The 15797-nt window shown below is 52.2% G+C and overlaps 1 protein-coding gene and 2 long non-coding RNA genes across 4 annotated transcripts in view; all 3 read left to right on the top strand.

Annotated features, from left to right (window-relative positions):
• Positions 1–349: 349 nt before the first annotated feature.
• Positions 350–7504, top strand: LOC123346380. Its single transcript, XR_006572983.1, has 7 exons — positions 350–427; positions 869–964; positions 1722–1807; positions 2562–2656; positions 4098–4250; positions 5108–5255; positions 5975–7504. It is a non-coding gene; the product is annotated as an uncharacterized LOC123346380 (long non-coding RNA).
• A 136-nt stretch (positions 7505–7640) lies between these two features.
• On the top strand, positions 7641–10201 carry LOC123346528. The gene is made up of 4 exons (XR_006573009.1): positions 7641–8754; positions 9023–9118; positions 9475–9610; positions 9716–10201. It is a non-coding gene; the product is annotated as an uncharacterized LOC123346528 (long non-coding RNA).
• A 573-nt stretch (positions 10202–10774) lies between these two features.
• The window catches only part of LOC123346291 (protoheme IX farnesyltransferase, mitochondrial), a 186763-nt gene continuing 181740 nt past the window's right edge, over positions 10775–15797 (top strand). For both annotated transcript variants that reach the window (XM_044983625.1, XM_044983626.1), the window contains exons 1-3: positions 10775–10789; positions 13813–13930; positions 15598–15721. The gene's annotated coding sequence lies outside the window, so the exon portion shown is untranslated. The remainder of the gene's footprint in view (positions 10790–13812; positions 13931–15597; positions 15722–15797) is intronic.

Raw genomic sequence — 15797 nt, 5'->3', positions numbered from 1 at the left:
TGGCAGAGCTGGTGGTGGTGGGGCGGGAAGGTTCACTCTCTCCTGGCTGGGCTCTTCTTTTCACTCCACTAACATTCCAGGGGCCTTGGGGAGGGGCTCACTCCCGGGCTCAGATACAGGAAGGGCAGCAGGCTCCAGGGAACAGGCGCTATTCCTGTCCTGCCACTCTCTGTGACGCCTTGGCCTTGTCATTCCCTAGCTCAGTGCCTCAATTTCCATTCTCACCAGCCTGTGCCTATATCCCTGTGGTTTCATGTGCGTGTTGGCGACAGTCCCACCCCCGTACTGCACAGTCTAATACCAGCTCCTCTCTCTTGCCAGCACCATGAAACCTGCCCTTGAGCCTGACCTAGAGAGCCGCCTCTTGCAAGCTGCCCTTCGTTCCGTCTTCACCCTGGGCACGGAGAAGGACACCATCAACATCCAGGTACATCCTCCTCCTCTTCCAGAGTGGTCCTTGGTCCCTGCTCCCTTGATTCGCTGGAGCTCCAGATTTAGGGGTGGGGTAGGCAGAGATGGAACAAGCTGCAGGGTTGGACCCTTCCCTCCAGAGGATTACCCCTCCCTGGGGGATTTCTTTCGTTCGTCCTTTTGTTCTTTCTTGCCTGCCGTGTTTTGCCCAGCTTCCATCCATAGCAACTTGGTTCTTTCATACTCTTCTGCCTACAAGGCCCTCTGCAGACACCTGCTAAGCTCATGGATCAAAGATCCAGGTATCATCAATCCTTGCTAATTGCCTGCAGTGGGATGTGAATGAGCGAGGCCAGGATATTGTTTGGGAGTCTCACCAGTGCTTCCCAGAGACCCCTCTTCCCATCCTGTGGCAGGGGTAGGCCCAGTTTCCCTAACTCTGAGCCATGCTTTGTAGGCTCTGCACAAAGTCATGCCAGAGCTCCTGGATGCCGAGCTGGGGAACCTGTTGGCAGAGTCCCCAGACGCAGACAGGCTCCACTACATCTTGGAGGTGAGCCCCATAAGGAGGGGTAGGAACCAATTTTACCTTAACTCTTTGGGGGACTGGTAAGGAGGGACTGGAAGATCCATTTTCTACTCTGTCCTCTTAGCTGGGTCCCCAGTGGGGCATCCTTGGTTGGGGAGGTCAGTGCAATGCAGTGTCAGGTCCTGCTTTCTTGAGGGACGAGGAAGGAGCTGGGACTTCAAGCCAGAGCTCTGCCTGGTTCTGTTGAGCACTAACCACAGGGCCCCTGGTTGTCTTGGGGAGTGAGTCTGAAAACCCACCCTTCCCCCCCACCCCACCCCCAACACACACACCCCATGAGATTCCGGAGATGGTTCTCAGGGAAGAGGCACACGCTCCTTCCTAGAGAAACAGGAGGACCCCAGGGAATCAGCCCTTCTCTCTGATATGGTCTGAAATTCCTGGGGGGATTGTGCTCTCAGTGACTCCCTACATCCCACCAAGGATTTTAGTAGCAGGGAAGGGTGAGGGTTCAGTCTCCTTTCTGGTGAACTGTTCAGGAATCAGGAGTTCTGGAAGGATGGGACCAGCCCCGACACCAAACCTTGTCCCAATCTAGAGAGACCCTGACAGGTTGTGACCTGCAGAATACAAGCTGTGTCCTGGGGGAAAGAATCCCCTTCTAAAGCCCTGTGATCAATGACTCAGCTATTCCCCCCTGCGCATAATGTCTTGGGCCCCTGGGCTCATTTGCAAAGCACCACCTGCTCATTGATCCTGACCTGCCTCCTTTTACCCACAGTGTCCAGGGTGTCCCAGGAGAGAGCCAGGGCCATTAGGAGCAGCACGGCCCTGCTCAGATTTGCAGTCACCCTCCCTGAGTTTGATGTAAGTGACCTCTGACCCCAGCTTCCTGACTCCAGGCGTAGGCAGGCTGGCTCCAACGGGCTGTAGGATCTGCTGCTGCAGGGGTTGTGGGTTCGGAGTGTTCCTCTTGGGAAGGCAGAGTCAGAGCAGGGAATGAGATAGGCTTGAGTCAAGTTCTGGTTTTCCTGGTCAAGTGTTGTCCCTGGGCCTTTAAGGGGACCATGCTCCAGCCCCTGCTTGGCATCCCAAAGCAGCTCCTGGCTCCCTTGGCAGCAGAGCAAATGAAGGGTCTATCTCAGGCTCCTCTCCCCCAGCATCTCCTGCAGAGGGGCTAAGGGGAAGGAGCCTTCTGGCCCAGGGGGGACACGGAGCTGACAGGAAACTGCTGATGGAGTCTCCTCTCCTCTCCCTTCCATTAGATCTCAGTAGAGTTCTCTAGGATGGGTCACCACGTGGCCCAACTGGCTCTGTTTGTCAGTGACCCAGACAAGAACATCAGCCGGCAGGCCAGGGAGGGGACTTACCGGCTGTACCAGCTGCAGCTCCAACAGAGGGGTAAGGAACCTGCTGGGACATGGAACCCAACAGGGGACTGAGAGTGACCACAGGTGGATAATGGGACCCCAGACAATTTCTCTCAGACTGACCCCAGCTGGAGGACAAGTCTCCCTCTGCCTCTGTTCTTCTCCACTCCACTGTGCAGCCACCAATGGGATTGGAAGGACACAGAAACTGCAACCAGAATGATCAAAGTGTCTCTCTCTCTCTCTTCCAGGGCTGACCATACACGAGGCAGAAGATCTGTGGTGCCACGAGTGGCACCAGGACAGCAGGCTCCTGGGCTATAAGAACACAGCCAGGGTGGGGGAGGTAAGGACACTGTGGCAGGGCATGACACAGCTCAGGGAGTTGCGCTGGCTGGGGTCCCTGCAGTGGATACCTCCTGGAGACAGGACAAGAGCCCACTCCTTATTTCCAGCTCAGAGTTCCTCATCCAGCTCCCAGTGGGACAGGCTGGTGCTAAAGGTCTCACATTGGAACCTCACTAGTTGCCGTCATTTGAGTGTCTTACATGGAGCCATTGCTACGTGGCATAAGGAGAATCCCCGGGTGGGTGAGTTAATAGAGGATTATGGCTCTGCGTGTCTCTCTGCTCCTTGACCCCCTGGCTGATCCCCAAGTGTCTGAGAGGAGAGCACTGGGTCAGTCAGTCATTATTGCTTGATGAGACCCTTGTTTAATTCCCTGCACCCAGTAGAAGCCGAGAAAGGAGGTGGGGGTTGCCCAATTCCATTGCCAGTCAGGAAGCAGAATGCCCCAACCTGGGAACTGGGTAGGGGACACAGTGAGCTCCAGAGCCAATATGGACCACATGCACCCCCTCATGTCTCCAGACCCGGCCAGGGAATGGCAGAGTATCTGGACCTCAGCCACTGTGCCAAAGAAGCACATTGTCACTGACCCAAGTTGCGGCTACTTGCTGCACAAGTAGAAAATCAAAGACCCCCCCGTCTCACAACTGTGGTGAGAACATCCAAACCTTGGAACACACCATAACCCAGTGCCCCCAGATTGGAGTCAAAGGTGAAATGAGTGATTTCCACAACATCACAGAGGAGACCTTGAAATGGCTCCTGGATCTAGAAGTGCATCTACAGAATGCTGCTCTATAGCCGCCACGTGAGAGAGACTGTGTGAGCTTGTCCTGCCTCCCACAAGCTGAATTGCTGCAGCAGAAGAAAAGTTTCCTAGGAGTGTCTGTGATGGGGACAGGGACATGAGTCTCCTTATCCTGGTCAGGTTGCAGATTGGATTCCCTTTGGAAGAAACCAAGGAGCTGCAGAGGCCTTACCCAGCTACTGGAGAAATCACTAATTTGGGGGGAATAGACCTTTGGTCTGTCAGCTCCAACCCCCTCCCTCACACGCACACTCCCCTAGCCACTGAGGTGCAGGAGATCTCTCTGCTGGAAGCAATACAGGGTCCCCTATCATCTCTGTGCGCTGCACAGCAGAGTGGGCCCTGCTCACCCACATTAGAGATCTATTTCCAGCCCATCATGGCCCCTGCGATAAATTGCCCTCCAGAAAGAGCCACTGGAGGCTTTGGTCCCTAAGCATCTGCCACCTTTTAATAAAGGGGCTTCCCTGAGCCATGGGACCCTGAAAGCCTCCTGGGGAATGAACTGCCTTGGCTACAGCAGCTCTCTTACCCGCCCTTTGGGGCACTAGACGCTGAGGCCATTGTATCTCCAGGACATGGAGGCTGGCTCTGGGCAATCTGCTACAGCCTCGTGTCCTGTTGGTTTTAGGTCTTTGGAAAATTCTTCTCTGAGGGGCAGAGAAAATACTTCCTCCAGACAGCAATGCTGGCGATCCATGACCCCCTGCTGCGTGTCAGCCAGGCTGGGCTGCTCCTCACATACTCCATCCTGGGGGAAGCCCAGCAACTGATGGGGGACAAGGTGAGCAGCTGCATTAGACTCAGGAGATTGGGGCGGGCCCCAGGCCTCATTCCCATCCTATCACCATTCGCTGGCCTGGGAGCAAGGAGCCTAGTGGGGACTTCTGGACTTCATGGACTTGTGTTCTTAGGATGTAATGCTCTGCTATCACTCCTGGGAAGGGCAGGATAGTCCCCTAAGTGCCCTCTGTGAACCTTTCCTGCCCCACCCATTTCCCCATGGCCTAGTGTCCATGTCACCCGAGCCACAACCCAGAATTGCTCCCATCACTGGCAGCCTGGGAGGCCAAAGACTGATGGGTGATGGCGACTGGCCAGGCAGTTCTGAGGCACATGGGTGGGGGAAGCTTGTCCTGCTGCTGTCAGGGCTGGACCCACGCTAGAGAGAACAGGAGGATTCAGTCAGCAGAGGCTGCTGACCTGCCCCGTTCACCAGGGCTGCCATCCTGTGACGTCAGCATTTGTCACTGGGGTGACTTGGGGCAAGGGCTCAACCTCCCCCCATCCCACTTCACTGCTGCCAGAATCCCTCCTGCCTCCCTTCCTGCCCTACCTGGGTGGGGATGGAGGTCGGGGTGGAGGAGAGGGTTCTACAAACTTGAGCAGTGTCCCCAGGTGGGTTGGAGGTGGCACAGCTGTCAGCGGCACTGAGGGGGAGGTGGCAGGAGCTAACCCTACAAGAAGCAGGGTTAGCACTGGAGGTCACTAGAAGCCTCCATCCTGGGGATCAGGAGGGTGAATCCACCACTCAGACATGAGCAGCTGCTGGGTGGAAATGGTGCTGGTTCCAGGTGCCCTTAATCCTCCCTGATTCCTGGGCAGTGTCTCAGTCTCTGACATTTTCTCGTTCCCCTGCAGCTGGAGGATGTCACAGCCAAGGTGATGTGCGAGCTCCGCATCATCCAGCACTTGCACCAGGTGCCCGAGGCGCTGCAAGGGCTGCGCCTCATCTGATGCCCTTAAAGGTTCCCCTCCCATGTTCAGCAACTCCCGCTCCCTGCTGCAGGTACTGCTCTGTCTCACTGTAAATGGGTGGTTAGTGGAAGGGGAAGTGGAGGCCCCTGTCACTGACAGAAACTCTCTCCCCTCTCTGTGGACCAGGGTCCTTCCCTCTGACCCCAAACTTCTTTCATCTGGGGCATGAGCTCTTCCCCTCACTCCCATAGCCCTCCCCTCTTTCCTTGCTCTGACCCCCATCCCATTCCCCGTGCTCCCAGGCAGAGATCCCCCTGCCCCATATGGCGCAGAAAGACCTTTGTGTCACGGCTGCAGACTGTCTGCCCAACTGAAGCTCAGGAAGCTCCACATTTGAGGAGGTGAGGATGGGACAGAGGCTCAGGGCCTGCTTCACCTCCTGCCCTTTATTCTTCCTTTGGCCCTTCTATGGGCTCTCAGAGGGTGACATGAATAGGAACCTCCCCCCACCTGTCTTCTAGGCCCTGGGGGGGTGACAGCCTCCCAGATGGGGGCAGTCAGAAGCAAAGCCACCTCAGGGAGCAGTGGGGACAGGTCACCTTGTCCTATGAAACCAAGCAGTGCTAGTTCCCAAAGAGGCTGAGAGGGAAAACCCCGCTCCCTCATGGAGGTAAGAGCCATTTACTTCTTTGGGCATAGGGGTCTCCTGGGGGAGAAATGGGATCCCTGCTGCATAGCCTGGTTGGGAGCTTCCCCCATCCCTGGGACAGAGACATCTCAATCAATGCGCCACTCTTGTTTTTTTCCTAGCAAGAGGCTCCCCAGAGATGTCCTCAAACCTGTTCTCCTGAGAGCGTTTCTGGGAGGAGGCTCCCGTCCCTCAGTCTCCAACTCCATCATGCAGTCTCATTCACATAACATCTCTGCTCTCCAGCTCCACTTCCCGCAGCAGGACAAACAAACCTTCAGCTCCTGGAGACCTGACTCTGACCTCCTTCTGATCAGCAATGGGGTTTCACCATCCCCTCAACAAACCTGTCAGCCTCTGAATGATGAATGTCAGAGTCACCAGAACCAGCAAAACTCCATCTGCAGCCAGTCGAGCCTTTGTGAACTTAGCCCCTCTGGAAACCAGGTCTGAACTGGAGAGGTCTGAACTCATGGACTCATAGACTTTAAGGTCAGAAGGGACCATTATGATCATCTAGTCTGACCTCCTGCACAATACAGGCCACAGAATCTCACCTACCCACTTTTGTAACAAACCCCTAACCTATGTCTGAACTATTGAAGTCCTCAAATAATGGTTTAAAGACTTTAAGGTGCAGAGAATACTCCAGCACGTGAACCAGGCCCTATACTGCAGAGGAAGGTGAAAAACCCCCAGGGCCTCTGCCAATCTGCCCTGGAGGAAAATTTCTTCCCGAGCCTAAATATGGCGATCAGCTAAACACTGAGCATGTGGGCAAGACTCACCTGAACCCAATAAGAGCAGGACTGGGCAGAGCAGGTCTGTAACAGGGAAAGGAGAGTGCTTTCCCCTGGGCTGCAGAGCCTGGGGCTTAGCCAAACTGATTACAGAATGAGTCCTACCTCAGAGGGACCATGTATTGGCCCCGAAAGAACCAGACTTCAGTGGCAATAAAGCCTAGCTGGGCTATGAACTGGAATGAGAACTAGGTAGGACGTTGAAAGCAGCAAGGAAAGCCTAGAAGGGAACTTGAGAAGAGAGGTAGGATGTGCCCAGAGAAACCTGCAGCAAAGAGAAAAGAGCAGACCTAGCTGTTGAGTATAGAGCCCTGGGCTGCTATCAGTGTCAGGGTGGGACCGGGTTCCTCTACTGGCCCCAAAGAAGGGAGCATACATGCACCCAGAGCAGGTTACCAAGCCCAGCAAGGGAGCTACAGGCTGAGCCAGAGCCCCAGCGAGAGCAGAAGAACTTTTTTTCTCTGGGAAGACCTCTTTGGACTGTCAGTGTGTGACAAGCTGAGCCCCAGAAGCGTGGACTAAAGGTGGTGAGCTGGCCAGAGGGACAAATTACCAGGCAGAGAGACTGCCATGGTGCTGGAGTGACCATAGATGGAGGACCAGAGGGCACCTAACAATGAGTAGATTAATTTATTATTGGCATAGTCAGCAGGATTGAATTCCCCTGTCATCCGTGAGGGCTCATGGAAGTCTTGGTTACTGAAGGAAGATCCGTCCCCCCAAGTGGGATTTCCCATTTGAGTTCCAGGGACTGGTTAAGCAGCCAAAGCAGGTCTCGGGGTTTCTCCAGCAACTCCTAGAAACCCAACAGAAGCAGAAGGAAGTGCAGGCAGAGCTACAGATGCAGCTGGTAATCTTGAGGGAGCAGCAGCAATACCTGTGAGAGATCCTGCAAAAGGAAATCAACACCCATGGACAAAAAGAGCAGACTCGGAGAGCATGCTGGGTCTGTGCTGAGAAGGTTAGCCCAGGAGAGCAGGGCATGAGAAAGTGTACAAGCATAGCCTAATGCCATGATGGGAACAAAAGTTCTTTGGTTTGGGTGAAGAGAAGCAGGCCATATCGAAAGACCCAGCCTGCATAGGAAGTTCCTGAGTGGCAAAAGAACGGGCCAGGGCCCCAAGAAGGTAGAAAGAAAGGAGAAGGTGTCCTCTTGGACAAAGACACATTAGGCAGGCTAGGTGGAGATGGTAGGAATGGCCATAGCCCTTGCAGACCTTCCCCCAACATACCCTGTCGGGTGCTGCAGGGAGGTGAAGGATGAAATGGTTGGCACAGAGATTAATCAGGCACAAGAGTTGAGCAGTGGTGTGTGCTCAGACCATGATGGAAAAGGTTTTGGGGGATGCAGCGGTAGTAGAAAAAAGGCTACAGAAGAAGCTGGTGGCTTCAGAACAAGGCTCTGCAAGCAGTTGTTAATGAGAATGAGTGGCTGCAGGAAGAGCATTGGGACACTGCAGAAGAGAAGGATGGCCTCTGAGCTCTGGTGAGTGAGCTGGCTGGGGAGCTGGAGATGCCGCGCGCCCAGGCTCTATGAGTGCATAGCCGGTGACAGCGACGAGATGGTGAGGGATGAATGCTGGACAAGAGTAGAACTTGCCCCTGGGTTGGGCCGGATTGTAAGGAGGAGGGTATATAACTGGGTGGCTTGGCCTGTGGCTGCAAAGCCTGGAGCTAGGCCAAATTCATGACCAAATGAGCCCCACCTGAGAGGAAACAAGGGAAAACAGCAGCAAAAGTACAGAAGCAGACCTAGCTGTTCAGTATATGGCCTTGGGCCAAAACCTGGAGTCCAGGGTAGAACTGGGTTCTCCCACCGTCCCTAAGGAAGGGGACATAGAAGACCATAGAAACCCAAGAAGGGCAGGCCAAGCCGAAATCAGGCTGAGGAAGAGCTCCCCACGAGGGTGGAAGGCCTTGTTACTGTTCAAGACATTTTGGGACTTTGTTTGGAAGGAGCATGACCCAGGAAGGAGTGGACTAAAGGACAGTCACCTGGTTGAAGGGCTGAGTTCCCAGCCGACAAACTGCAAGAGTGACTATCAACGGGGTTGCTAGCCCAGCTAGAAAGCTGTGACATGAGGCCTGGCCAGGATCTAGTGGTGAGTGAACTCTGGTACAAACCTGCTTCCATTATGGAAACAGCCTGGTATTGGAGAGTGGGCGGGGAGACCAGAGAGATGGGAGGGGTTACTGAGGCTGGAGTGGGGAAGAAGCTGTGGGGCTGGGAGGGGAAGGACATGGCCCAGCTTGTGGGAGGGATCCTGCTGGCTGTGTCTGGAGCACTGTGAAGCCTCTTCTTTGGGAAGTTCCCATGGGTCAGTGGGGCCTGAATCTCTCATGCTCCTTTGTTCTCTTTGGGCTTCACAGGAGATGTCTGGTGAACTGCCCGTGGACTCTGTGCCCAGCACCACTCCGAAATTATTCACTACCTTCAAAGAAACAGGGCACAGCTCAGCCTGTTAGGTAGGCTGGAGACTCACGCTTCACTCAAATACACAACACTGAGGAGCTTTGGGAAGCATAGTAACAAAGAAGAGATTTAAGTGATACTAAGCAAGAGAAAGAGACAAATTTCAAACAGATAAACAAAACAAAATGCACTTTGTAGTGATTAAAACTGAATCTTAAGAGCCACAATCTTGGCCTTAGCAGTTTCCAGACTAACATCTCAGCTTTCCTAACAGGCCTTATTTGATGTCCCTGTACATCACAAAAATTCTCTGTCGAATCTGCTGATTTGATTGCTTAGCCTTTTGGTTTCAGATCTTCTGTTCTCTTTCTGGCGTGCCTGGACACTGATTGTAACATCTCTCTTCCAGTCTCTGTCCCAGCCACTTACACAGATGTATGCTGCAGCCAGCCCAGCTCAGAGAGCAGTGGGGACAGATGATCTCATCCTGTCAAACCAAGCAACCCATTGAGGCTTAGATGGAAGATCCCATGCATCTCCTGGAGGTAAGAACCGTTCACTCTTCTGGGCACTTGGGGCTGTTGCAACAAAGAGGGGGCTCCTGTTACACAGCCTAGTTGTCATCATGACTTTGTTTTTTTTATTCTCAGAGGATGTGTCCGGAATCCTGGAGACTGTTTCCTGCAGGAGGTTTGAGCAGGGAGAAATCACTCACTGTCATGACCCATGGGTCATTAACCCGGGTCTGCAGGGTTCATGGGAGCAGCCACACTCCAGCAGGCCACCTGGAAGCCTACTAACAACTGCTTACCTAGGACTTACGAAGTCCAGACCCAGTTTGAGGCTCCATCCCTGAGGCCTACTGGCAGAGTCCCAGAGCAGATAATTGGCCCCCGGGACCTCCTTAAACCAACAGCAGGAACAAGAAGCTGTCTGAACACCCGAGCTCTCCTGTCTTCTGGACCATGTGTTAGCTGTTCCTGCTCCCACTCCCCAGGCTTGATTTCCTGGCATCCTGACTCGCTGTCATTCATCTGATTTGAGGATCTGAACACAATTTGGTCTTTTGCTTCTGCTCTTCCAGTATCCTGACCCAGCTGACTCTCGACTCCTGTCTTCTGAGTGTGGACTCTGCCTCTGACCACTAGGTCTGGCTGCCCATGACCCAGCCATGATACTGACTTTTCTACGATTTCTCCAATGCCCTTTTCTGCTCTCCAGCTCTGCTCTCCCAGCAAGACAGACCAATCCCCTGGCTCCCAGAGTCCTGGTTGCTGCTATTCAAGGGCTCAGGGGCAGTGCTTGTATTGCCCCCTCCCCCACCACCCACAGCTGCTTTTCCTATGGGAATCTCCCCAGCGCAGAGGAGAAATCTGCTCTTCTCTTAGAATCAGTCCTGGCAGCAATTCAGGAAGTCATAGAAGGACGGTCTGCTAAGCTCCCTCTGCCACTGTCAGAGACCATTACTGGTGGGTGTCAAGTGCCTGCACAGGCAGCTCCTTGAGAGACTCCTAGGGACAGGGTAGTCGTGTTTCACAGTGACCTCTGAAAGCCATGCTAAGAGTGCAGCATTGAAGAGACTCTCCTGCTGTAACAAAGGGTTTCTGTTCTCCTACATAGTCAGACAGTGAGGCCAGTTTGCAGCATGTGGAAGAGCTGTTTGGTGATGAGTTGGAGGATTCACCATATAGGTGGCAGCAGCTGCAGATCCTGGAGTCCCTATGGTAGGGTTACCATGCGTCCAGATTTTCTCAGACACGTCCGGATTTTTGTTTTTTAAATAGCTGTCTGGGAGGAATTTGTAAAAATCTAAAAAGGTCCAGGATTTCCCTCCCAATGCAGAGCACGATGCAGCCGACATGGTGGCCAGGCCGGATTGAGCCGCTTGCATCCGGGCCTCCAGCAGCCAGAGCTCCTCCCCTGCTCCCCCCCCTCACCTGAAGCCTCAGCGCACCGCGCCGGCAGCGCTCTGGGGGGGCAGGGCTGTGCGCTCTGCGGGGGAGCGCAGCACTGTGTCTGGCTCCGCACACCAGACACACTGCTCTGAGCAGCATGGTAAGGGGGGCGGGGGGTTGGAGAAAGGGCATGGGGTCCCAAGGGACAGTCAGGGGACAGGGAGCATGGGGGTTGGCTGGGTCAGGGGTTCTGGGGGGAGTCTGTCAAGCAAGGAGTGTGAAGAGGGGTCAGGGCAGTCAGGGGACAGGGAGCAAGGGTGGTTGGATGGGTCGTGGGTTCTGGGGAGAGCCTGTCAGGGGGCAGGGGTGTGGAGAGGGGTCAGGGCAGTCAGGGGACAGGGAGCAGGGGTGCTTGGATGGGTCAGGGGTTCTGGGGGGAGCCTGTCAGGGGACAGGGGGTTTGGAGAGGGGTCAGGGCAGTCAGGGGACAGGGAGCAGGGGGGGTTGGATGGGTCGTGGGTTCTGGGGAGAGCCTGTCAGGGGACAGAGGTGTGGAGAGGGGTCAGGGCAGTCAGGGGACAGGGAGCAGGGAGGGTGGGATGGGTCAGGGGTTCATGGGGGAAACTGTCAGGGGACGGGGGGTGTGGAGAGGGATCAGGGTAGTCAAGGGACAGGGAGCAGGGAGGTTGGATGGGTCAGGGGTTCTGGCGGGGAGGGTAATTTAACCATGATTCCAGGGGCTACTTCGGCACCTGAAAACTCTAGTGTTTTGGCAGATAACTTAGCAATTAGCTGACAGGAGCCCTGTATCTAATTCCTTTATAAAAGAAAGAAAATTAAATCAATATTAGACCCACTGAGCTCTAATACTAACGTGGTCTGACATCTTGTAGAAAATTACTTTAGGGACACTGGTTAATATGTTAATGTATATTCTTACTTTGTTACTAACTCTGTAGAGAGAGACCCTGCCAGGACTCCTGGGTTCTATCCCAGCTCTAGGAGGGGAATGGGGTCTAGTGGGTTACAGTTGGGGGCAGATACAGCTCAGTTATATATAAGAACATCAGAATGGCCATAGTGAGTCAGATCAATGGTCCATATAGTCCAGTATCCTGTCTTCAAACAGTACCAATACTGGGTGCTTCAGAGGGAATGAACAAAACACACAATCACCAAGTTGTCCCATCCTAGCTTCTGGCAAACAGAGGCGAGGGACATGCAGAACATGGTGTTCCATCCCTGCCCATCCTGGCTAATAGCCATTGATGGACCTATTCTCCAGGAACTTATCTAGTTCTTCTTTGAACCCTCTTACAGTTTTGGCCTTCACAACATCCCCTGGCAAAGAGTTCCATGGTTTGATTGTGAGGAAATACCTTCTTTTGCGTGTTTTAAATCTGCTGCCTATCGATTTCATTGGCTCACCCTTAGTTCTTCTGTTATATGAATGAGTAACTAACATTTCCTAATTACTTTCTCCACACAATTCATGATTTCATAGACCTCTATCATATCTCCCCTTAGTCATATCTTTTCCAATATGAAAAGTCCCAGTCTTTTTAATCTGTCCTCATACAAAAGCTATTCCATACGCCTAATCATTTCTGTTGCCCTTCTCTGTACTTTTTTGAGATAGGTTGACCAGATGTCCCGTTCTTATAGAACCAAAGGTGGGACATGTGGCTGAATGCTGCAGTTGGTCTCAGATTTAGCCCCAGGGACAGGATTATCCCATTAGATGCCAGGGGTCTGGAGCAGTGCACCGGAAGGGGTGTGTGTATAGGGAGGGGTAGCTGGGTAGGAATGAGCAGGATGAATAGGTGTGGGATACGAGAGTGGGTTGAGTGTGTCACTGTACAGGTCAATGACACCTGTATTCCCCCTCTGTGGTCCAGCAAGGGACCCACCCTAGGCTTTCAGATCTCCACCCTAGGCTTTCAGATCTCCAGCCTTCACATCTCCTGGGCAGACACATTAGTCTCTCCCTCCTGACTGGGGTATTTCCAGGCTTCTTAGGTCCCTCTCTATACTGTGACCACCCAACAAAGTCAGACTGCCTAAGGCAGCCTGCTCTGCTTTGCTTTCTCTTCAAAGGCTATGAACAGGGTAATTGCCACAGTTAAGTTTCCACCCAGCTCTGTCTAGGAAAGCACATTTATTCTTGAGATAAAAGCATTACAGAGAAAATATATTAAAAACAATAAAAGAACCTACACACATGCTAATAAACTGACCAGAGATCACATATTGTCACACTCCACTAATGACCAGATCTCACACATTCACACTGGTTGCCATGGGCCCCCTACAGGCCATTCCACTATGTGGAGGACCAAGGCACGGTGTACCCCAGTCATGCCCCCTTCCTCACACAACCCTTATTCCGGACACACCCTGCACGCTAAGACACTGAGCCAGCTCTGCACACCAAGTGGGGATACCCCAACACTAGGTAGGGAGTTCTCAGCTGGCCTGTTAGGGCAGTTTCTAGGCTAGGCCTGGTTCTGCTATCTTTGAGATGAGCTCCGTCCCCATTAACGTGCAGCCAGTGGAGACTCCCAGGCACTCTTTGCAAGGGGGGGTTGTGCCAGCCTTAGTGTCCTGTACAACTCCCACTTTGAGCAGTTGCTCAAACTTTCCTCTCTAGCTTCAGTGTGATCCTCCCTTCATCTTCGCTTCCTGCCCTAGGCATTGCACCGTCTCACTGTTAGCTGCTGTCTTTTGCCCTTGAGGTGGCTGCATTTCAGCAGAAGGAGAGATTTCGGAGTGCTGATCAGTTTGGGATCCTTTGGAATGAGAAGTGCCTGTGTGCAAGTGTTGACAGTCATTGCTGTTTTATCTTGTTTAAGGTTTAATGGACCATCACCTGGTGATGCACCAGCTGCAGTGTAACGGTGTGCTGGAAGGCATCTGGATTTGTAGGAAGGGGTTCCCAAGCAGAATCCTATACGCTGACTTTAAACAAAGGTGTGTCTTTAATTATTACAATGAGTGACAGTATGGCAGTGCCTACTGTTATATCCTTGGGGCAGCCGGTGTAGGAAGCAATCACTTGAGGCCAGAGAGCAGGCAGCTAACCAAAACCTCCATTTTATTTACATATATACAGAGAGCTCCTCAGCTGGTTGAAACCGGTTGAGCTAACCCATAATAATCTAACTCAGTTGCCATAACAACAAAACCATGACAACCAAATACACAACACCTACAACCTGATCAACGATCATGGCCCATTGAGGTAGGGCCCAACACAGCTGACAGTCCCTGCCCCAGGGAGTTGACAATGTACATGTCAGGATGCAACTGGTGAACGAAACAGACAAGTTCTTATCCTTATTTGTTTTTAGCCTTAGATTATTTCTATTACTGCTGTGTCTAGAGACCTCTCCCATTTGGGATGAGAGGTAAATAGGATCTGTCACACCGCTTCAGACTCTCCCTAGTCTGATATTCCATCTCCTGTCAGGCTAGATCAGATTATTGGTCCATCCAAGCCACTGTCCTGCCACAGAAATGGCCAGTTACTGATGCTTCAAAGGAAGGTGAAAAAAAGTCTTTAATGTAATTAATTAGATTTATAAATAGCTCTTCTCAAACATGTCTGAATGTGTATGCAAAAATACGCACGAATCACATAGCACAGTAACAGTTGGCCAGCATCAAACCCATAACCCAGCATAAGAAACTCAGCCAAGCCCATTCCTGCAGTCAGAGCTTCTGCAAAGAGATGACTCTTGCTGCATGCACTGACAGCCAGCAGACTTGGGCCCTGTGGTACAAGTGAATTCTAGTGCCAAGGATTCCTCATTGAAAATGCCCTGTCCGCTACACCTGATATTTAATCCAGCAGGTCACAGTTTCCATGCCAGCTGCAGAGAAAACTTTGTTCCAGTAGCCAATTGGCTACTTAAATGCAGTTGGGATCTAGTGCGACACCTAAACTGCACTTCAGGACAAGCACTTTCTTTGGTTTTGTTAGCAATTAAAATAGGCGAGTAAATCCAAGTATGCAAAGATTCCATATATAATGGAGCAGTGCTGTATGTGGGGGAAATCCCTCAAAATCCCTGCAGAGGAACAACCTGTCCTTAGGCATGAGACAGGACTACCCCAATCAGGCTGTTATCTTACAGAATGCACAGATTATTAACAGCAATCAGACAATTATACAGGCCATTTTTTTATCCAAGCCATAGTATTTCCCTGGGTGGCTTTGTGGGCAGAGAGTTCCACAAGCTATGTATTCATTCTGGAAAGAAGTATTTTCCTTTGGTGCTTTTAAATTTACTTCCCTTTTAAAGTAATTGAGTGTCCCCTTGTTCTGGTTTATGTAACAGGGTAAAAAAGAAAGGACTGGACAGTTCTCACTGTGTCCTTCCTAACTGGTGGTGCTAATGACCCATATAAGAACACAGCCAGCAAATTCCAGTGAAGAATAAGTGAGTTATATGTGGTCCCTGTCATAATGTTCAGTTCACCCACAGTTTGCATAGTCAAAGCCCTCTTGATGTTAAACAGCGTATTCAATGACCTACAAGCAACTCACCTTCCTGTCGCTCTGCAGTGTCCTGCTTATTATAAATGTACCCCTGACCCTGTCTAAAACCGGTGTCCTGCTGCTTCTTTCCCCACAGATACAAAATCCTGAATGCCTCAGCCATCCCCGAAGGCCAGTTCATTGACAGAAAGAATGCTCCAGAAAAGCTTCTCTCCTCCACTGATGTCGATCACAATCAGTACAGATTTGGCCACAGTAAGGTAATGCTCATATGTAGAGGTGAGCAGGCACCTCCATCTGGGGAGGGGCAGCGTGACACATGACAATAAGCAGCGG

This window comes from Mauremys mutica, chromosome 12, assembly GCF_020497125.1.
Source record: "Mauremys mutica isolate MM-2020 ecotype Southern chromosome 12, ASM2049712v1, whole genome shotgun sequence".
Lineage (NCBI taxonomy): Eukaryota > Metazoa > Chordata > Testudines > Geoemydidae > Mauremys > Mauremys mutica.
The sequence above is the reverse complement of the archived record's forward strand: the minus strand, read 5'-3'. Positions and strand labels throughout refer to the sequence as shown.